The sequence below is a fragment of the Tiliqua scincoides genome, chromosome 4 (assembly GCF_035046505.1).
Source record: "Tiliqua scincoides isolate rTilSci1 chromosome 4, rTilSci1.hap2, whole genome shotgun sequence".
NCBI lineage: Eukaryota > Metazoa > Chordata > Lepidosauria > Squamata > Scincidae > Tiliqua > Tiliqua scincoides.
The window spans coordinates 202887459-202911446 of NC_089824.1; the positions used below are offsets into that span (position 1 = coordinate 202887459).

A 23988-nucleotide genomic window follows, 5' to 3' on the forward strand; every position below is an offset into this window, starting at 1 on the left:
CTCTCCTTGACAGATCCGGAATCTGGCAGCCTCGTCTCTTGAAGGGCGATGATGTCCATCTGCAGTCTGCTCAGCTCCATGTCAATGACAGCTGTTTTGCGTGTGTCGTCTATTTCTTGCAGGTCATCAGAGAAGCCAGGTGTCATTGTCCTTACATTCCAGGTGCCCAGCTTTAGGGCAGGAGTTTTGTTTTCTGTTGCATGGTGCAGAGTTGTCGATCCGCCTGTCGGTTTTCACCCTAAACCCCACGCACCCCGTGAGGTTAACGGACCGTGGCGAGGCAACACCTTACTGACTGGGGACTGCCCAGCTTAAGGCGGGCAGTAGCTGCCCAATGAGATGCAATGATCTCTCCCACCATCGGAAGCAGCCCCTGGCATCATGCTCTACGCCAATCGAGCGAAGACTTGTAACCGGTAAACTGCTGCTTCTTGTGTTGTGCCGACGCCGTATGGCGAAGTTGGAGTGTCCTCTCCAGTGCGCGAAGCCTGGGTAAAGAGGGTATGGAGGATAGGCTGTTACCCATGCAGCAAATCCCCCCTCTCCACATCGCTGGAATGGTCCAATGGAAAGGCAGAAACCAATACAGTTGGTTCCAGTGGTGTCGCAGGAGTTGCCAGAGCATGACTGTGTACAGCTACGAACTGCCTCAGGGACTCCGGCTCCTGATTTTGCCTCGAGGTTGACTCCTGAAGCCTTTTCCATAACTGGATGTAGCCACAAGGCAGTGGAGGTTTGGGATCAGTGTTTTCCTTTTCTTAGATGAGCTGCCTTCCCAGGCTGACGAGTCTCATCTACCTGGTGGCTGTTTTGAACAACTTAAGGTTCATAAAAAGTTTGGAAGAAGGTTCATAAAGTTTGGAAGAAGGTTCATAAAAATTTCGGAAGAAATAAAAAAAAGCCCGGAAGGCTGTTTTGAACAACTTAAGGTTCATAAAAATTTTGGATCCAGTTCATAGTGGCCAATCGCTGTCATCCAGTTCTAGCTAGGAACTTGTTGTTTTAGGCTGCAGTCCTATGCATATTTGCCTGGGAATAAGATGCATAGTAACAGATATGAGTATGATTGTGCTGTTAATGAGGAATATAGGTTTAGTACAAGCTTTCTTGTTAAAGACTTGGGCAGCCGTGTTTTGCACCAGCTGAAGCTTCTAAACTGTTTTCAAGGGCGGTTGCATGAACTGTGTGTTGTAGTAATTAATCTAGAGGTTACCAGAACATGGATAACTGCATGCAGGTCTGACAACTCTAGGAACCATAATAAAAGCACCAACTTTAGCCAAAGATGGTGAAAGCACTTCTCAACACAGCTGCCACCTTGTCCTCCATAAGAAGGGCTAGACCAGGGGTGCCCAAACCCTGGCCCTGGGGCCACTTACGGCCCTCGAGGCCTCTCAGTGCAGCCCTCAGGGAACCCCCAGTCTCCAATGAACCTCTGGCCCTCGGGAGATTTGTTGGAGCCCGCACTGGCCCGACACAACTGCTCTCAGAGTGGGGGTGACTGTTTGACCTCTCGGGTGAGCTATGGGATGAGGGCTCCCTCTACTGCTTGCTTTTTCACATCTGCGATGCAGTAGCGGCAGCAAAGAAAAGGCCAGCCTTGCTTTGCGCAAGGCCTTGTATAGGCCTTGAGCTATTGCAAGACCTTAATTCATTCATATAAGTTCATCTTTAATATATTCACTTATGTAAACATATGTAAATTTATTCAAATTTTAAATGTAAATTAATTATTTTCTTCCCCGGCCCCTGACATATGGTCAGAGAGCTGATGTGGCCCTCCTGCCAAAAACTTTGGACACCCCTGGAGACCATGGAGCACCTCCTAAACTGAGGATGTGCTCTTTCAGCTTGAGTGTGATCATAGAGTTATTCTCCCACCAAGAGGCAACTCTTTAAGTGGTTTCCTTCATGGCAATACAGATCAAAATAACAAAGCATAGGCTGATGCTTCACTTAAAGTCCTTTTTCTCATCCCCTTGGGTGGTTAAACCTACCAACATAAGGCAGGGTTCTGGTCATCCTGTTGAAGGGGTTTTGTCGCCCTGAGTATAACTGCTTCAGTTGGAGATCAGGGGCTAGGCAGAAGCCTTCTAACCTCATCTAGGCGAGGAATGATGGGGATGAGCTTATCCACCCCTGAATGGGAAGGGCCAGATTGCTATTCTTTGGTGGTGCCTGTTAAATGCCCTTCCCCTGACTCAGGATGGTGGAGTGGCTATCTACCTGTGGGTTTGTCCCTGGCCCTTTTTGCAGTGGGGCTTCTGATGAATGGCTCTTTACTTCCCTGGCTGTTTACTTCCGGTTCTTTATTTCTTCAGCCATCCCAGACCTGAGGCTCCTTTCCTCTCTGAGGCTTAACTCCTTCTTCCAACCCTTCAGCATTTCTTGCTCCACCATTCTTGTTTCTCCCTCTCTTGACCACTTCCTTGAAGCCATCAGATGTCGGTGTCCTTTTTGTTTCTTTCCATATCCCTCTCACTCCTCTTTTATCTGTCTTTTCTTCTCTGTCATTTTTTCCTTCTCCCCCTTTATTCTTACCTACCCATTAACCTGCCCTTTAGCTGGAAGCTGCAGCTTCCCCTGCATGTTCACTTGCCCCCCCTTCCAGCTAGTCAGCAATCAACAATGATGCCACTGCTGCATGTTACAGTGTTTGACCAGCCACCATGTCATTCCACACAGGCATAACTGGGTGGCAAGCAAGGTGTGGGTTACAGTGAGTGCAACCCATCCAGAAAAGATTGTAAATCTTTCTGCATCAGTCAAATTCCCAATCAACAGCCATCTCTTCTGGATTAAGTGACTGTGTGTAATACTGTATATATTCTACAGTGTAATACAGTAGTTCCCAAACTTTTTAGCACTGGGACCTGCTTGTTTAAAATTACACTCTATTGGGACCCATCTAGATTTACCAGACTTTAACAAAAAGTGATCTAGAAAGAAATATTTCATTTATTCATTTATAACAACCAGAAAAAGACCTCAAACATATATTAACACATGCTTGCAAATTACAGGAGTTGAGTTTTTTGCAGGGTATTTAGCAGCAACAGTATCTCATTTTTGAACAACCTCAGGGCTTGAGGCAATTAGTTAGCTGATATTTCCATCACCCTTTGTGGACCCACCAAAAATCAGGTCGCAACTCATCAGTGGGTCCTGACCGACAGTTTTTGAGCCACTGGTGTAATATTTATTACACAGTGTAATATATATAATTCTACAAGGGGAGGAGAAGCCAGTAAATACAGTAACCTGTATGATTTTTTTCCTGTGTTTGAAATTAACCGAGTTTAGATATACAGTAGTTAGTTAAATGAACCGAGTGTAGCTAAACCATCATATTCATGTATGTGCTGTTCAGGAGACTGTTACAGTTGCAAATTTTGAGTGACTGACTCAGTATTTATCCTGAACTGGATTTGCTCTTCTGCTTAAAGGCATACATACCTTTCTGCAGGTATTTGTGAATGATTCTATTTTAAGGGTGAAGGGCAGGCAAAGGTGACGCTTAGATTCCTTCTAGATTGCTATGCTATGGGAGTGATTATAGCTTGGGTATCTACAAATGCAGTGTGTTAGCTGTTGATCTAACACAGGGGTGCCCAAACCCTGGCCCCGGGGGCCACTTGTGGCCCCCGAGGATTCCCAATCTGGCCCGCAAGTAGCCCCCAGTTTCCAATGAGCCTCTGCCCTCCGGAGACTTACTGGAGCCCTTGCTGGCCCTGTGCAACTGTTCTCAGTGTAAGGGCGACAGTTTGACCTCTCGCATGAACTGTGAATGAGGGATCGCTCCACTGCTTGCTGTTTAATGACTGATGCTGCAGCAGCAGTGAAGGAAAGGCCAGTCTTGCTTTGTGCAAGGCCTTTCATAGGCCATGAGCTATTGCAAGACCTTCATTCATTCATATAAGTTCCATCTCTAATATATTCATTTATGTAAATATATGTAAATTTATTCAAATTTGAAATGTAAATTAATTCTTTTTTATTCCTGGCCCCTGACACAGTGTCAGAGAGATGATGTGGCCCCTCCTGTCAAAAAGTTTGGACACCCCTGAATTGGGGTGGTATGTGTTGTGTTCTCACCATGTTTATTTTTGATTATGTTTTTTAATGACTTAAATGTCCATGGTGGCTTTCAAAATTTATCTTGAAAGGTTGGGTATAAGTATATAAAACAAAATCTATTAAGTCTGACTCTGCTCAGTGACTCTTGCTTCTGGGGTTGTGTGTATAGGATTGCAGCCTAAGGGCCAAATCATATCCAATTTTTGAGCACTGAGGGAGCATGCAGTGCATTCTGTGGAGAGGAGGCAGTCATGAAGGCCTCCTTAAAGTAAGGGAACATTTGTTTTCTTGGAACTTACATCACCATTGGAAAGATGGCTAGGATTGGGCCCTAAGAGTACTTTTATTTGGTTATCCTACATGTCTGTTACTTAATAAAATAAAGAGTAAAACTTTGAGTTATTTTAATAGTTCTTGGCTATCCTGTCCGCCAGTGGTCTTTAAATTTCTGTTCCGATTAGCGGCTTAAAATAGGCTTGCTATGTTAGGCAATGCTGTGGCAATGTAGGAAGACCATGCAGTAACATGTTGAGTGTTAGTATCAGTTAAATGTAATCCAAGGTGGAATTAATGTATGATTTTTATACTTCTTGGAAGATATTAGGGCTGCAATCTTACATGGGAGTAAATTCCATTCAGTTGAACTTCTGAGTAGACAAGCATAGGATTATACCTTTGGTTTCTGAAATACATGCTCACGAACTATCAACCATGCAGTTATAAGATCAGTTACTGCTGTGCCCAGTATTTACAGGGGACCATTCCAGGGACCCCTTGCAGATATGGAAACTGTGGATATGGGGCTGTCTGTAAATAGTCCCTCTCCATGCCTATTAGTATTGTTTAAAAGCTTATCAGTGAGGTGTTTCTTGATTTGACAGGTTGCTATAAGCATTCAAGCGTAGGGATCAAGCTTAAGCTTTTATTTAACAGTAATGGCCCCCTGGAGGCCCCCCACCCCCGAATCTACGGTTAACTGAATCTACAGATACTGGATATGGAGACCCACCTGTATTAAAAAAAAAAAAAATCTACATTGGATTTTAAAATTTCAATTCAAGAAAACACTACTTTAAAAAAGACAGCAACCTGGTTTAAAAGGAAACCTGAATTAGCACAAACATGTTAAAACCTACATTTATAATACCTTAAAATGGAATCATGACTGTTTACCGAATATGGAGTTAAGGGTTGCTTTTCAAGAGAATCAGGGTGTGAAATACCTGACTTCTGAGGTTAAAAACTATAAATGAAACAATGAATCATGTGGAAGATTTATTATTTTTGACTTCTGATGGGGTTTCTTAATTAGGAGGTCATTTTAGGTATTCATATGGACAAGAAGTCATTCTTAATCTTCCCATCACATCCACTGAGCTTATGTGGATGACCTTGTATCTTATGTTTATATTTCATAGCTATTTGAGTTCTCAGAGGTTTTCAGTTCTCAGATTGTGTTATCAGCATGGATATTTATTTTGCATGAAGGAATAACAGTTCTTTTAGTGTTCTGTTTGCTTCTGGAAAAATTCTGTAATACTTGTAATAGCTGGATACTTGTAATAGTCCTATACATTTTACTTTAAAAGTAAGTCCAGATTGTTCATTAGAACTTGTTTCTGAATAGTTGTGTGGGGCAGTGTTTCTCAAACTGTGGGTTGGGACCCACTAGGTGGGTTGCGAACCAATTTCAGGTGGGTCCCCATTCATTTCAATATTTTATTTTTAATATATTAGACTTGATGCTCCCATGGTATGTGACTGCATTTGGGGAAATGTGACAGATTGGTACTTTTAACAGACTACAGGTGGAGCCCATTTATGCATGTGAGTTCTGTTCCGTGACCCAGCGGGATTAAGAAAAAACATGTCCATAGTTAGTCAAATACACTGCAGCATGACACTTGGGGCTGGAAGGAAACTAAGGCAGCTGTTATCAATCCCCTCCCCTGCCTCCCCCTCTCAGCTGCCAGCTGTCCTGCTTCTTTCATAGGTGGGATGCTGAGCTTTTAAAAGTCCAGTCCTATGCGTTTCTACTCAGAAGTAAGCCTCATTGTAGTCAATGGGGCTTACTCCCAGGAAAGTGTGGATCGAATTGTAGCCTAAATCTCATGCTTTGGTTTGCTGGGAAGACTTGCTTGCTGGGCTGTTTTGTTTGTGTAGACTGGAGCACGGAGAGCCTGCACCATCTCATTCGGAAGGCGGGGGGGGGGATTGGGAAACACTCCCTGGGTTTTTTAAAGCAATTCCCTCTGTTGCTACTACACCTGCCCCTGTGTGTGTGAGTGAGTGAGAGAGTGAGAGAGCTCCACCTTGCTGCGTGTGTTCTGGCTACAGAGGTTTTCCGCCCCCTCCTCCTCCTCAGCCTCTTTGCTGGTTCATGGGGCTCCAGGAGTCTTACTGTTCCTTCACAAGGGGAACCTCTTCCAGGGCTATTTCCCCGCCTGTGTGACACGGAGCCTTTGTGCACTTCCTGCAAAGTGGAAGTGCTTTGCACCCACTTTTAGTGAAAGTTCCAAGCCACGGGGAGTGCTGTGCAGAGCTGCTCAGGGCTCCCCGCACCTCCTGTAGCTTGCTGCAGCTCTGCCTTCTGAAAGTAAGTGCAAGCACCTCGCCTCCCCCTCCCTTAGTGACGTGATCCTGGGGATTGCATCACTGCCTCCCTCCCCCTCCCCTTAAAGGGATGGGGGAAGCGTTACACGAACTGGTGGATCACGACCCACCAGTTTGAGAACCACTGGTGTAGGAAATATATGAATTTTAGAAAGGGAAATTGTTTTAAATCAGTGATTTGGATTGGTCAGTTTTCTTTTGGTAATTTTAAATCATGATCTGAGTAAATTATACCGATTGCTATAAATGGGCTCAATGTGTCTGCTTATATGGAGGCTTAGAAGGGTTAGGAATTCAGGATTCTGAGAATCATCTTAAAGCCTGAGGTTCTCAAACTGAGGTATTGTAACACTCCAGCCTGAGGAACCCTGCCTCTGGCCCCTTAGGGGGTCGGGGAAGGCAGCCAAGCTATCCCCAGGACCTTGCTGCTGCATTGGCCGATGGGGGGGTTAACTTACCTTCTGCATCACCAGCCTCCAGGGGGTGCGGGGAGCCCTCCACAGGTGCGGGGAGGCCTCCAATATGAATTTAAAAAGTGATCGGAAACCACTTCCGCATATGGGATCCACGGATATGAAGGAACTGCTGTACTTCGTTTTCTCTTAAATGCACTTCTGAGCATGTAAAATCAGATAGTCAATATGAGAGGAAAAACCCACTTCTCTCATCTTTTGTTAGATGATTAAGTATGAGGGTTACACAAAATTCTGTTTTTGCAGACACACACAGTGGATTAAGAAAAGTGGATTAAGAAAAGTGACGAAAACATTCTGAAATAATGCACCAAGAAAATACCTTGACAACATGAACCTTGGAATTACAACTGTTACTTTATTCTGCAGAATATATTCTACTCTTTAGTCTAACTGTAACAATTTTTGTTACATGAATCCTAAAACATTTTCTGTTACTGTTTTTATCTATATTCATGTTTCTTTTTCATAAGACACTCTTACTTTTTGGTTTATCCTCTGTGATCTTTGCAGAGCAGACTTCAACAGTTATCACTGTTCATTTCTAACTCCATCCTCTCTGACAGTTCTGAACTGACTGCTCTTGACCGATTCTCTTTCATTCCCTCCCTGTGGTTGTATGAGGTCTTCTCATGCCGAATGCAAGGCCAACACTGCTGTCAACCAAATTTCAGAACTTTAAATCGTGTCCCAATCAATAAAATATCATTATAGTATTTGTCATGAACAAGGTTTGCCCCCTTTTTTGCCTTCTGATTTTTTTTGACACTTTTTAACTCCCCAGAAGCTCCTGTGGAAGTTCAGCAGCTAAAAGCTGCTGGATCATCTCTCTGCAAGCAGCCTTTGTTTGAAATGCTAGTAGCTATATGTAGACATTTATTCCAAGTCTCTCATCCTGTCTTCAGAAACTGTAACTGCCAAGAGATAGGCTACCTTGCTAATTGGGTAGCACACCTGTCTAAGTCCAATGGGTGGCATGGAGTGACCAGGTGGATTCACTCCTCTAACTGGGCACCGATGACCTCATCATTTGAGAGTTTTAAACCCCAGGCACACAGTGCTGTGTGAACCCTCAAGTTGGGACGCAGCAAAGCCCCAACTTACTCCCCAGCAAGTTCAGGGACTGAGGCAATATAGTGCTAGGGACCTAACCACAATCAATTAAGCATTTGGAATTAAACTGATTTAGATCTTGGTGTGATATGTAAAAATAAGTGGTGTTCACATTTGGTGGAATTAATCAGATACTTTGTGACTAAACTAGGAAGAGAAAATGAAATTACCCTGTTCTGTTAATGTCACAATCAATGGTGAAATATTCCATAGCAGTGAAGTTACTACAAGGTAGGTTTAACTTTCTAGCTTCCCAAAAAACAGTGTGCAGTCAAGATAATAGTCCAGGGACCTGTATGTGTGCAAGAGGTTTTACTGTGTGTTCTTAGCATAATCTACTGCCAAAACACTCAATGGCTTATTCCCCAATGATAACACAGTGGAAACGCTCCTGTATGCATATTGTACATGTTAATTTACTTTACTCTTCCTTCTGATCTGATTTCATATCAGACTTGCAGGTGGGATGAAGTATTTTGTAGCTCTACTTTGGTTTAATATTTTGCTTCTTATTATTCTAGTGTAATAGCAGAAGAAAAACATAATGTACTTCTGCCAGTTATATGCTTAAGACTGCAGTCCTATGCACAGTTTTCTGGGAGTAAGCCCCTTTGAACACAATGGGACTTACTTCTGTGCGGACATCCATAAATCATCCTGTGCAGGATGTGCAGGAATCCTAAATCATCACAATTGGTAATCTGGAATCAGTTTCTTTCTTTGCTTGGGGAAAAGTTGGATGACCCCACCAAAACCACTTTCCACCAAATATGATGTTGGAAATGCAACAAGGAGCTTCTTAACTGTTATCCGTAGTGCAGGACAGCAATCAGAAATTTTGTTCTGTAACCAAAACTCTTTATATCAGGAGTTCCCAAACTATGGGTTGTGAGTCCATGCAAGGCGGGTTACAGGTTGGGCCCTCCCACCCATCCTTGCTTTCGAATGGCTCCAAATAGGAGCCATTCTAGAAGCTGGAGATCTCTGAAGGGTTGCTCTGGTCAAGTTATGCCTCTGCGGGCATCAGAATGGCCTGCAGAATCCACTTCATTTGTTTCTGAAAACAGGAAGTGGCTTTCAGAGGCTTCTGTGGGCCATTCTGAGACCCGTGGAGGCCATTACAGTGGGATTTCAACCTGGTGTGACCTGCAGGAGCCCTTTGGAGGTTCCCTTGGACTCTCTCCAGTATCACCAGGAGTGTTGCAACCTGCCATAGAGATTGAGCTGGGTCACAGTTCTGAAAGCTCAGGAACTGTTGCTTTATACAATTTTTTTAAAACTTTTGACTTCATCTCAGTGTCACTTTGTAGCCCAGTTAGTTCTTCTCCACCACCCCAACTTCCTCAGTATGTATCTAAAAGTGCATTTATCACCTACTCTGGAATTTCCATCCACAGAAGATACTCAAATAACTTGGATACAACTTCATTCCACATATCCAAATGGTCTCAAACACTTGCAGATCATCATCTTATACACGACCTTTTTCTCCTAGCTCAGACAGGCTTGAAAATTGGTACTTCACAACTCCCTATATTGCTCTTGAACAGAGTTAACTTTGAAATAAACTTAGGTGGCAGATTTGGCCTTAATAAAATTTACCTAATTTCCTTGCAACTACAAATTCATTTCACTGAAATTTTCAAATAGTTCTGATAGATAAGCAATGTCATCCCTGAGTTACTCACTGAACAAAGCATTTGTGTCTTCAAAACTCTCCACAACATTGTCAAAAGGTCATAAAAGCATCTCACACAGTTGCTTTTTGATAGCCAAGGAATGTTGGTATGAAGCAGCCAATGTTCAAAATCTTCATCATTCACAGGGTAGCCAGATAGAATGAAGGACACAGTGCCTATACTTCTAATAATTGTATAGAAGAGGGAATGTTGGCAAGAGCAGCTTTAAAAACCTTTCCATGTTGAGCTGCACCTGCCAATATTCCCTTTTCTATACAATGGTTAAAGGTAGAAGCACTGTGTCCCCCATAGTATCTGGTCGTTCTGATCATTCATCATCCGAGCTCCCAGAATAGTCTCATTGATAGGATGGGGTTTAATTTAATTCACTGCAGCGATGAGTGTGTAATGACTTGTGCAAGAGATCACTGAGGTTTTTTGCAACCAGATATTGGCAATGAATGACATAGTGAATGGTAAATACACCTGGCACTGCTTTGTTCAAGTAAGCAACACACCAATGGTAGTGACCAGTTATTGATGGTATGCCTTCAGTTGTATAAGCAAGTATGCTAGTAAGTATAATTGCTTTGCTTTTGAAGAACTGCTTAACACTCAGTATTGACTGCCCTTTAGTTATCTGTTCTTGGTTGCCTTGCAAACAGCTCTTGAGCAAAGTGAGCCAGACTTTTCTCTTTTATAATGCACAAATAAGTGAGAAGCAAAGATTCATTGCCTGGCAAAGCTGACTCATCCAGATGTAATGCAAATTCTGTTGCCCTTAGTAAGATGCACATTATATCTTCCACACTTTCAGCCATGCTTCTTTGCACTGAATTGCTGCTGAGAGAAATCATCTTAATTATATTATGGTGACTTATGCAGAACAGTACTTGGAACCTCAACTGATGGGTTGAGTCTTAACCAGTTGAATGTGACTTTTTAGACTTTGCAATCAACAGTGAAATGTTGATGCATGCAAACCATCAGTGCTTTGTTGTGAAGTATTACAAAACATGCTTGACAGTGTTGACCACTTTTGAAATTTGACCTGATGTGGTTGGGGAAAAAAGTTAAGTTCTTGTCTGTCTTGACAGGATGTACTTTCTTCAAATGTTCAGTCTAGATCAGGGGAGTTCAAAGTTTTTGGCAGTAGGGCCACATTGTCTCTCTGACACTGTGTTGGGGGCCGGGGAAAAAATAATTAATTTACATTTAAAATTTGAATAAATTTACATAAGTTTACATAAATGAATATATTAAAGATTCATATAAGTGAATGAATATGAATGAATGAAGGTCTTGCAATAGCTCAAGGTCTATAAAAGACCTTGCACAAAGCAAGGCTGGCCTTTCCTTTGCTGCCGCTACTGCCTCACAGACATGAAACAAGCAGTGGAGGGAGCCCTCATCCCACAGCTCATGCGAGAGGTCAGTTGCCCCCACTCTGAGAGCAGTTGCATCGAGCTAGTGTGGGCTCCAACAAATCTCCCGAGGGCCAGAGGCTCATTGGAGACTGGGGGCTCCCTGAGGGCTGCATTGAGAGGCCTCAAGGGCTGCAAGTGGCCCCAGGGCCAGGGTTTGGACACCCCTGGTCTAGATGGCCTCATTGCCTCATTAGAAAATCTCTTCTAATATCACATGTTGGGCACATATGCAGCCGCTGGTTTGCTGTTGCTCATATAAATCCATACTTCAGATATTCTTAACTGTATTATCTACATTTCTTTGATTGTTTTCTGCTTCTGTCATTTATATTCAGTGACAAAGGTACAAGGATACACCTGGTAATCTCATGGCCCCAAAGAGGCAATTCATTTGGAAGCTACTGCTGTAGCCTTAAGTGGTTAATTGGTGGGGGGAGTAGTAGTCTTGGTGGAGGCCATTGTTAAGGGGGGGGTTACTACAAGAGCTTAGGGTGCTTTTGTTTTTAGGGTTTGGGTTCTTGTATTATAAAATGAAAAAGGAAACACACTAAAAATGTTTTTTTCACATCAGCAGGGCATGGGGTGGATGCTATTGTGGTGGTGGTGGGGAACACCAGAGACCCAATGAGAGATAAGTAAAAAATGTTTTTACTTACCCGTGGGTAGGCTTTTGGTTGCCTATGGATCTCCTTGTACCCCACACCACCTACATAGCTGCTGAAACTACAAGGAAAGGAAGGGAGTGGAGAGGAATGAACTGGGAAATAGGGATAGGGTCCAGGTGAAAGTCGCTGCTGTTGGGATCTACCCCTTGCCCTCCCTGTCCTGAATCTTCCACTCCTTGCTCAAGAACTTCCCCTTCCACTGCTTTTTCTTGTTTGGTGTTGCCCGGTTCACCGTTGATGCATGTGGGGAGGTGCTGGCTATTTCCACTGATGGCTCCCTTGTGCTCTGCAGTGTTGTGCCATTTATGGCAGAACAATGTTATTTACGACAGTGATACATGAGTTCTGCACAATTCTGCTGTTGTACGCAGGTGGTAGGATTGGGCTACAAGAATGGGTTTGTTTAGCCACAGTCTGCTATTTTGTCAGAACTGGCAAACTGTGGTTTGTGTTTGATCTGTAAACAAAGATTGGGAAAAGCAGGCATGATCTAAAAGAGCCTGGCCTGATCTGAAGAGTCATGCCTTATGATTCCTTTCTGTCCTGGTTTGAGGCAAAACGTAGTTAGTGGCTTTGTCAGAACCAGCAAATGGAGTATGTAGTTTGGGCAGCTGCTGTCCTGCCACCAGCCCCTATGTTTGTGCTGTGTTCCTGTGTAAAACATTTGAAAAGCACTATTCTCTGCAGAGGATCTAAGGCAAGGGAACATGGATTGATACCTAGTTGTGAGATTTCCTTTGTCTGCCTTTGCTTTCTGTTTTGCAACATACTGTACGCTATACCTGTCCAGTAAAGGAAGATCTAGAATATACAATAGCAAAAGTTAATGCACTTATTTTAGTTGAGTAGTGAAGCTCAGCAGCCTCTGTCCAGAGTTCCAAGTAATTTTAAGTTGCATGTGTAATTCAGTGGGTTTGTTTGCTTGACTTTCTAGAAGATTGATAGAAGGCTTAACTTATGTTGCCTGTATTTACTCTTACTGTGTTTATAGGAATAGAATAGACTCTTTTTAGATGCTAAATGGTTGTCTTGCTTTTGTTTTTTAGCATTCATGAAGCCTTGAAGTGTTGGAAAGCTAATGCTGTTGAACCAGACTTTGTTCAAGAACAAGGAAGCAGGTAAACTCAATGCAATTGATACTGAAAAAAGACGTAATCTTAAAACTTCTAAAAGCCAGATTTGAGGAAAAGTTAATTTGGAAAATAATTCCAAGAAATGGTTAGAAGTATATAATATAGACATAAATGGAGATGTTTTGTACCTGCTAACCATTTGACTACTGTACCTCAGGATGCAAGCTACTGTATCTCGGGATGCAGTCCTCACCTGCGTTGGAACGGGGAGGCCAACTGGCTTGTGCTGTATCCAGCATGGGTTTGGTGCAGGCTGAAGTGCAACTCAGGGTAAGGGGATTTCCTTCCCCTTACCCTGAGCAATGCCTCAGGCAGTCCTATGGGGTTACTTGGATCTGTGCCTGTGATTTTGTGGGCACAAATCTGAGCGGCCTGAGTAATGCCACTTTAGCTGGGAATGGGGGTTGGGATCCGGCTTGTGCTGTCACTACCAGTCCCAGCCCCTCCCCATCTCTGTTGCTCCCTCCCGCTGCCCTCTCATCCCCTGTGCTAGTCTGCCCAGGCCAGCACAAACCTACCTCCTCTGGGTGTGGGGCTGACTCTATAAGGCCAGTGCATGTCTGTGCACTGTCCTATCCTCCTCCAGAGTCAACACAAACATGCTTAATGGCACATTTGCAATGGCTGGAAGCCAGCACAAGTGACATGTGCCAGCTCCGGGTGGGAGTAGTAGGATTGTGCTGCCTGTCATATGCAATATAGGGATAATACTATTCTGCATTACAGGATATGATCTCTGTAATTTTTGCAGGGTTTGCATGGAGCCATGATAGAGCTGCACTGGGTCAGCTCTGGAGCATTTGATGATGATGTCATTATTGCCTAGCTCTAGAGCACTGTGCGTGGCTCCAGTCTGAACTGTGCAGCTTAGAAGGAATACTGTGTACAGGACTTATTTAAAAATCATTTTGAGCACTCAAACTCTATCTGATGATTTCATATTTCATTTCTCATTAAAATTCAAAGTGGCTTACAGATAAAACAGATAAATGAAAAATTTGATACAATAAAAAATTGTCATTAAAAACAGATGAAATACAGCAGGCAGTAAACAAAAACCAGTAGCTAAAAACACAGATATATACTAAGAACACAGAGATATAAAAAGTAATTTCAAGGGAGACAGCTTTGCAAAATAAAATATTTTTTACAATCTTTTTAAAAAATATTGGTTGAGGAAACCATTTGTATCTCCGTAAAAACAGAGTTCCATAATTGTGAGGCTACTGCCCATGGTACTTGCCAGCTTGATATTTGCTATTTGTGGGCCAAACAGCAGAGCCACAGTGACAGTCTCAGTGGCTAGGCAGGTTGATATGGGAGTAGGCAGTCCTTGAAATAGCTTGGCCCCTGGTCATAAAGAGTTTTAAAACTAGCAGTTTTATTTGGTTCCAGATGCAGATTGGCAGCCAGTGGGAGCAGAATGAGGTATAATGTGTTTCTTTTGGTTTACCTCTGCTGGTAACCCGGCTGCATCATTCTGCAGAATATACTAAATTATCACATCCCAGATTTTTAACCTACTCCTTAATTCACAGCATCCAGTACTTCAAGTTATTGGATGATGACTATTGCATGTTCTATGCCGTTGTATAATCTGAAATTAGAATAAAACCACTGAGTTGGATCCTGGGAAGTGTGAGCAAAAGGAAGGTTGCAGAAGGGAATTTTCATCATCCCTCTTCCTAACTAAAGGTTCTTGCACTTCCCCATCCAAAGGCTGATCCTGAGAATTGTAGAACATTTCAGTATGGTGTGAGAGGCTGAAGAGTGAGGTTTTTTGGGGGGATGGGGGTGTGGGTGAATGCACCTTTTATAAGCTCAGTTCAGTTCTGTTAATCCCATGCTGCTCTGGAAGGTCCCCTGACCTCTGGGGAAGGGGCACATGGAGATAACAGTGTGAGGCAGGGGTGAGCAGGTTCTGTTGTACAACTGACCTTTTGCTCTTGTGTTGTACTTAAGATGTATAGTTCCGTTTGGGGATTCATATGGGTTAATTAGTTGCAGCATTGGTATTGCACAGTATGTTTTGTATTGAAGTTTCAGAAATGTCCTGTAGTGTATTTCAGTTCATTTTTCTCCTACCATTCAATCTGAACACAATAAAAAAGGCCTTGTAATTGTTCCACAATTGTTTCACTGTATGAACAGTAAGTTGATATCTTGTGGTTCTTTAAAGAACGGAAAGTAATTCCTGTTGCAGGTCCCAGCAAGATCATAAGTGGAGGCAATCTTGCTAACATCATGCAGTAAAATGTGTGCTGTCTCTACTTCAGGACTAGAAAGTCTTGCCCCTTGGCTTCTTTCACATCTATTTTCAGCCATTTCCTGTTCTGGCATGGACTTTTTTTGAGGCTGCCAAGACCATGCGCTTAGACTTGGAGTGGTGTATAGATGAGTGGTCTCGAAATCAGAGACTGTTATGCACCAGGAATGCCTTCCCTGGCACTACCACACTTGCCATTCTGGCACGCTGCGGGACTTCTGGTCCATCGGGTTTATGGTGCATTAATCTAGCAGGCATTGCTCCTAGATTTCTGGGCAGACATCCTGACCTGGGTGCATGAAGTCCCATGGCGCGGCGGAATGGTAATCGCTGGTCGTGGACGGGGGAAGGATTCATACAAACCCCGGATCTGGCCTGTGGGCCGGGTTTTGGAGGAGACTGGTTTAGATAACGCTGACTGAAGGTATGTTGTGACAATGCGGAAAGTTGTTGTGTTTAGCAAGAGCTGTTTTTGTAGGTTACCTTCAGGAATCTAGATCCTCTAATTGCTAAGTGTTTATTGAGAAGTAAGTTCCTAACAGAACAATCCTGTGCATGTCAACTCGGAAGAATGCCTCATTGAGTTCAGTGTGTGGGGTGTGTGTATGATTGCAGTCCTTGAGTGAGCCAAATTAAAATGTGTGTGAGTAATCCAGAGTGATGATGTCATGGCTGTTATAGGTGGCCTGTATATGTCGTATTCCAACATTCACCAGTGTAGCTAACACTCTTGGTCTCTAATGGAGTTGTAAAACATGAACTCCTCTCTTTTATTATTGGGAGAACAGCTTTATAAAGGAAAAAAATTGGTTCAGCTCCAGTCCAAATCAAAGTACATTAATATCTCCCAAAATGCTGCTTCTTTTAGCACTGCTGTATTATAGTGCTCTTTGTCCTGGATGCAAGTGAAAGGTATGGCAGCCAGTGGGAACAGTGTATTTTGGCTGGTGCAGACCAATCAATGTCAGTTTCTTGTCTTATCCATAATGGTGTCTCCTGCAATGGTGTTTCGCACGTGATTAGATAGAAAGGGGCTATCCCCTTTCTACATTATGGGATGTATTGCTGTCAAGTTTTTACCTTACTCATTAAAATAGAACAAACCTTATATAGCAGTTATATATATGACAGCTATAAGTTGGCTTCCTTGCTCCATAAAGCTTCATACCTTTAGATTCCAACTTCAGCTACTGGTATTACCTTCAGATGAGGTATTTCATACCTTCAGATTCCAACTTCAGCTACTGAGGATGCAGAAAAGTACATCCATTCATTGCATTATTGTGGGTGAATTTATGAATAGATAGCTGTCATTCAAATGTTCTACACTGAACATTAACAGGGTAGAAAAGCAGCACTTGAGAACCTGAAAAGCTGTCTAAAATTTTGATACTAGTTAGCTAGTGTTCGCAGCTCTGATTGGCTGTTACTTCAGTGTCAGATTTTTTTTAGGAAAACACACATACCTCCCCCCCCCCCCGCTTAGTAAAAGTGACAGGCTATGTGTGATTCAGTAATGTAACAGCATCACTAAGGGGAAAACAAGAGAGAATGTCCTACCCTTCACATTCACCTTCTGCTATTTCTCTGCAACCCTCTCCCCATTGCTTTTTCCCATGTCACGATAAACATGTCCACAACCCTTAGTAGGAGAAGAGAAGAGGGGTTTCTCTTCTTAAATGCTTCTTAAATGTGGAAAATACTCTAGTATACATTAACATTTGTCTTCTGTTTTGCTGAAGCAATCTGTTCTAACATAATTATTATACTAATAACTACCAATATGTAAGAGCCTTCAATACTGATATTTCAGATCACCGAAGTCTCTAACATATTGAGAAGACACTTTAAGATTCTCCAGCATCTTGTCAGTTCAATATTTCTTCATTTTTATAACTGACACAGAAATACACTAATACAGTACTGTGAACATATTGCAGTTCCTTAAGCGGTTCTAATAGTACTTTTAAAGAAGGGAACTTACAACTGAGCGTAAATTTAAATTTGGCTTTCTTACATCTAACCCAGTGTTATGCAGCTATTGTGCTACAGCGATTCTCCTGTATTGCACTAAGAAGGCACAATTAATTGTTTGACTTGAAATTGGGCTGTCATCCTGTTAAAGAAATTCTAGTTCAGGGGTGGGCAAACTTTTTGTTAGGAGGGCCACACTGTGTCAGGGGCTGGGGAAAAGGATTAAATTTGCATTTCAAATTTGAATAAACTTACATAAATTTGGATAAATGAATGTATTAGAGACAGAACTTATATATACGAATAAATTTTACTGAACTTTTTAATAAGCATGAGAACTATAATGCGGGCTGCAATACATGAAAACACATAAGAACGATGAATTTTGTAATTTAATGTGAATGGTGGAGCCTATAAAGGCCTTGTGCAAATGCAAGGCTAGTCTATTCTTTGCTGCTTGTGGAGCTTCACAGAGAAGTTCAAGTCTGTGGAAAGAGTGCCATGCCTGGAATTGTCAGGCCAGCACAGGCACCGGCGAGTCTTCAGTGGACCAGTTGGAAATGGCCTATGGGCAGGGGTTTGTTCACCCCTGTCCTAGTTGATTCACTGATTAGATCTTCATAACCTTGCATATGAGAGAAGATAGCTGGGGGGAGGAACGTTTATGGCAGTGCAATGCAAATGCTCCCCTGAGCCAGCACAAGTCACTTGAGCTGGCTCACTGTGTGTTGCAAATATGCCATAAAGTGCATTCGCAGCTACTCAGGAGCAGGCTAGGCCAGTGTGAGGACATGTGCTCGCCTAGCTGCGCTGAACCTGTGCCAGGACAAGGTAAGTTTGTGCTGGTTTGGGCATGCTGACTCAGGGGGTGGGAGAGGCTGGAGAGTGTGATGGGAGGATGTAACACAGGTGAGGAAGGCATGTTTTGGGTAAGGGGAGGGAGGTGGATTGGGAGGGACAGCATAGGCCATGGCAGCATAGGCTGGATCCTAACCCCTCACCTGACCAGCGTTACACAGGCCAGAATTTACGGAATGCAAGAGCAGTGGGAGGGCACAGTTTAGAAATATTAATATTAATCAGTTTCTCATGAGTTTTAATGCTGATGGCAACCCTAGTTAATGAGTGCCTGTCTTTTGTATCTGACTATCACCAGATTAAAACTCATGATGACCGGATTGATACTACTTTAATCAGTTATTTGAATCTACATATGTGTAAAAACAATAGCGCTCAAGATAAAGCATTAATTCTTTTGCTTTCTAGATACATGCATCAAAGTACTATTTTAAAAATACTTTTCCTCTACAATTGATAAGAAATGTCTCTTCTCAGATGATGCCTGCACATAGTGTATGTTCTAAGTACTCAATTAAAAATAAGCTTTTTAGGATCTGATGCCTGATCAACTACTAAATTTTGTGTATCTACTTTTGAAAGCAGAAAGTGATGTACTAAGTTACCCAAATAGACTTTTAGGGAGTAGTGGCTTTCAGTTGTCTGTGTTTATAAAGGAGAGAATTTTAGGAATAATGGACTCCTAAAAATTAAATCTGCTACTCACAATGTTTGCAATGTATATTAAAGCATTGGTAGAGTCTCAGAATAGCAGTGGTATTATATCTAGCAACATGATGCACACCAGGTTGGTGTGTGTTGCAAAGGATGAGCCACTTTTGTGATAGTGTTGCTATGGCAACTACCTTCTGAGAGCTGCCTCAAGGTCACTCACCAGCCATAGCCCAGAGTGCTTGGAATTTAAGCAAAATATCAATGCTTAACTGTACAGTAACAGTTATTTACTATTTATTCAGCCTTATCCTGTTGCATTAATTTTCTGAGGAATAAGAATAAATGTACTGTATTTGCATATCACTTCATTTTAAATGACATTGGTAAAAGTGATCATATACACTTCTGGAATTGAAGCCTTGTGAATACGTTTCAAAATTTTGTATTCTTTTCAAATGTGAAGGAAAGCAAGTACCAACCATGTGAATCTATTTTTAAAAGACCATCTTCTTTAAATTATTTCAAATATCTTCTAAAACAATAAGAATGAATTCCTAAGTCTTTTTGTGAAGTTGAAAGGGTGATCAGTAGTATAAGTAAGATTAACACTAAGTAATGACAGGATTAATGGCTCTTGTAACTATCTGCAAGGAACAAAGTTGCATGTGTCAAAGCATATCTACTGAGGCAAATTGTAGAAAAGTAGGCTATTATAACTTTGTGACATTACCCTGTGTATGAAATGGGTGGGTGATGGTAAAATATCTATTTGTACTGGGACTTCACTATAGCATGCAATTAGATCACCATATGTTTATCCCCATACCAGAGGTGTCTCTAGGATTTGTGTCACCTGCTGTGAGAGCTCATTGCGTTATCCCCCATGATGGACTTCCTCCCATACCAGACCCTACAGAATAAATTGCAATGTGATACACACAGGTGCATCATTATGGTTGGGGTAACCCCCATTAACTTTATGTATTTACTAGCACAATACCTGTGCTTTTTTACTACAGTGTTTAACTACTTTAAATTCATTTTGACTTCAATAAACTTTGCAACGAACAATTGAAATTTATCGAACTACTCCATGTCAAGCAACACCCTGTAATTATTGAAAGTCATGGTTCCATTGAATTTTTGGTTAATAAATTGTTTTTGAATTGGTTTTGTGCTAAAATAGCATAGTAATCTGTGCTTCGCAAAGGTATTCGCAAAAGTAAAGAAAAACAAATTAAGAAAGTATATGAATAAAGTGAAGCGCGTTGATGCAGAAAGATGATGAAGTAAAATTCGAAATATAACATTTGATGAAGAAATAACAAAGAAGATTGTAGTAGAAAAAAAAAACACAAAAAACACCTACAACCTTTGGTTCTCTACTGAGGAACTCTTTGTAAACCACATTGGTGATTCTGCCCTCAGGTGCCACAATCACCAGGCTGCTGGGTGAGCACATTCTGGAGCAGGCCACATAGAACTGCCCATGTAAGAAACAATCCTCCCTCAAGTCAATCTCTGCCACCCTCAGTGACTGCCCCAGGGACTTGTTAATAGTCACAGTAAAGCAGACCTTGAGCGGGAACTGCAGCCTCTTGAATTTGAAGTGGTACTCTAGTGGTATGAACACTGTTTCTCTCCCCCCCCCAGCACAGCTGGTGAACAGTGTTGCCTTGGCTGCTGTTGCCTTCCTTGCAGCCTGCTGCCATTGCAGAGTTTGGATGGGTTGAGGTTCTGAAGCAACTTTACTAGAGCTCCCATTTTGAGGAGCATCTTGTGGGCTGGGAAGCCAGGAGGGTTAAGGCTGTTGAGGAACTTCATGGGGTAGTGGACCATGTCATCAGCTTGTATCACTGAGGCCACAAACCTGTACTCCATTTCTGCCCTTTCCATAAGCTGAGCAATGCTTCCTGGGAGGGAAGATGGATTCCCTAACTCTCCTCTCACTGAAACAGGGATAAACAGAGCAATAGCTTGCTGAACTGGCAACAGTTAGTGCTTGCCCTGCAAGCCAGAATTATAAACCAGTTTGTCCTAGACACATTTTACTTCCATACTTTTTTGTTTTTGATGTGGAAAATGCTGATGCAGCACAGGTGTGTTTTTTGAATCATCTGTAATATGTGTTTACTCTGATGGCTCCATCCTATCCAACAAAGGCCCTGCTGGCACATAAGTCCACCTGCCAACAGATGTGCCATAGTTTCCAGTGCAACTCTGGAAAAATACTACATCAGTGTAACTCGGATGCCAGCTTGAATGCCTGCTGGTGGCCAAAATGGGGAGGAGATTTGAGTGTAACTCAGAAAGGGTATGGGTGGGGAGAGGAGGAGTTGATATATGCCTATCATAACCTCCTTCAGACAATGAACGTACGCCCAACTCTGGAAATATGCTTTGCCAACAACAGGGGAGGCATAGGTATAAGTAAACTCATGTGGAACAATAGAAGGGGAAAACATTTGAATCACACCTGCCCTGCTTCTACAGACCATAGGATACAGACTACACTGTGCAACCAATAGCAGCTCACAATATGTAAGTCCCTGCCAGGGAAACTACAGCTGAGATGATGACACATGTGGTGTGGAACTATACCCCTGTGGCCTGTCAAAGAGGAGCTTTGCTGATAGGAGCTGTAGTGAAAAGGGGCACTTTGAGCACAAAAAGTACTTTGCTCAAGCAACTTCTTGTCCCTCACAACATGTGTGGACAAGATATTTTATTAACTATTTTCTCAGAATTCATTCTGCCCCAGAAAGTATCCACATGTAAACATCCAACTGGAATCTCTGCCACCCCAACCCCACAGGAGAAGGGCAATGTACTTGACACAGGTAAGCAAAGAAGAGGGAACCTACATACTGCAATGTACTGATGATGCATCCTTATCTTATGTCTCTATCTTCCCTATTCTGACCCTTTAAAATGATCAAATGGGTTTCTGCTATCAATGGTGTTGCCTAACCATCTCTCCCTTTTGCAGCAGCTAAGAGCAGGGAGTGTCTGTACCCTTTTGGTGAATGCCAAGCATTTCTAGTGCTGGTGAAACACTCATGAGAATCCCTTTTGTATTTCATGACTGCAACATTGCCAGAGGGGGTGAACAGTGGTCCTTTGTAGAGTTCTGCAGCAGCGCCCACTCCCATAGAGGGGAAAGGTAATGTTCCAAGCCACCAAGCCCTCACCCACAACAGGGCACAACTGTCTATTCCTTGTAATTGTGTGTTTCTCCTTGTTCCCTGTGGGTTAGGATTTTAGCAAACCCCAAGGGAATCCTGAAGCCTATAACCTGCCTACCTCCCAATGACCAGTGTGAGCTCAGCTGCTGCCCAATGAAATTGCTGACCTACTCATTCCTATTGGGCCCCTGTGGCTTTGTTAACTCCAGAACAGGGAAATAGCTGGTGCAGCCAGACTGCACTGGCACTGGTTACTTCACTTTCTCTTGGATAATTTGCAGTGGCACAACAGCCCTGTTTGGAAGATTATGGTTAGCAAACTTCATTTGCGTGCTATTTCAGATGCTGCTCTACCACTGGTACAATCCAATAAAAATTTTGACTGGATTACACATTGTATCTTTGTTGGTGTATAAGGATCCCTTCAACCCAACCAACCTAGTTGTATTTTCTTTCGGCTTTCCTCATGGTAGGACTCTGCATGGGAAGGGGCTTCTCTGCTCTCAGGGTCTTTAACATCCTCCTTGGTCTCTGGGAGGGGTGCATTTTGGGTCATTGTGAGCTCCCTACATTCTGTTGCCATGATGGGAAGTGGGAGTGGGAAAGAGGATGACATACAGACAGCCATGTTGGCAGATGCCAGTAATGAAGCAAAGGGCATGAGGTCTGTGTGAGTGTGATTTGATAAGCAATCTGCTGCAGTAGGTGTCCTTTGTCACATGCCAGCCCAGTGAAACCACAGAACTGTGGATATGGGGTGGGGGAGAGACACACGCTTGTACTTCATTTTAACTTCTGCACATCTATATTTTGTTGTTTCATGTGTAAACACAATCTAGATAGTGTTAATGCAACTTTAAAAAAAGATGTTAGTTTTTTTTTAAAAATTAGTACTCTAGTGTAGCATTACCTTGATAGAAAGAGCTCTTTGTAGTACTAGATTTCTGGTTTTATAACATTTTAAATTCTATTTCCTTATGATAGTTCTTGCATCTCAGTCAATTGAGTCAAAAATAGACATTATTTCTTTAACTGGTGTCTTTTTTGATAGGAGCTGAAGTCAAGTGATTCATTTTTCAAAAATAACATTTTCAATTGCTACTTTTAAGATGTAATGGTATGATCAGTGACAAACTTCTGCCCACCTTGTTTCTATTCTATAGCGGCAGAGAATGATGGAAGAAACTCTTTCAATGTGTATGAAGAGTTTAATTCTATAATATTGACATAACATTGGGAAAACCATAGCTACTGTCAGATTAACTGAGTGCTGTTATAAATGTCCTAACATAACCTAACCCTATTTTGGTTTCTGGCTGGCACTTCTGAGAGCCAAGCAGGACTTTGTTCTGCAGATTGGTGAAGTCAGGCTAACTTCTTAGAGAGATCATGCTAATTAAGAGCCATTAAGGGGAAGGTAGGTTGGAGCCCCTGGGACATTGTATATCTACTTTCCTAAGGTCTTGCAAATATGGGTGCTCCATTGAGACAAATTGCTGTAAGCACAAGTCCTGCTGCTTAATCAGTAAGTTTCAAATTGCCCAGTGGCTAGGCCACCTGGACAATCTTTTCAAATTCCTGTGCCAAGAAGTCTGTTCCAGCATGGGTACAGCACACACCCTGCCATGCCTTTCTTTCCTCAGGAGCTTCTCTGATTGGGGTGCAATTAAGCCTTTATCACCACCTGGAAAAATAAATTCAAACCCAATCAAGTTCAGGAAACCTATGGTGTATACCCAAAGAGAAACTCCAAACTATCTTTGTCCACCTATAAATGCTTTTGTTTCCTGTATGCAAAGTCCTGTATCTGCCCTGCATTGGAAGAACTTTGTCCCTTCATTATTTTCACTTGCTTATTTCAAAGCTTTCCA

The 23988-nt window shown here is 42.4% G+C and overlaps 1 protein-coding gene across 2 annotated transcripts in view; it reads left to right on the top strand.

The window, feature by feature from the left end:
* NCOA3 (nuclear receptor coactivator 3) overlaps positions 1-23988 on the top strand; it is a 137725-nt gene that overhangs the window by 6376 nt on the left and 107361 nt on the right. For both annotated transcript variants that reach the window (XM_066623433.1, XM_066623434.1), the window contains exon 2: positions 13094-13165. The gene's annotated coding sequence lies outside the window, so the exon portion shown is untranslated. The remainder of the gene's footprint in view (positions 1-13093; positions 13166-23988) is intronic.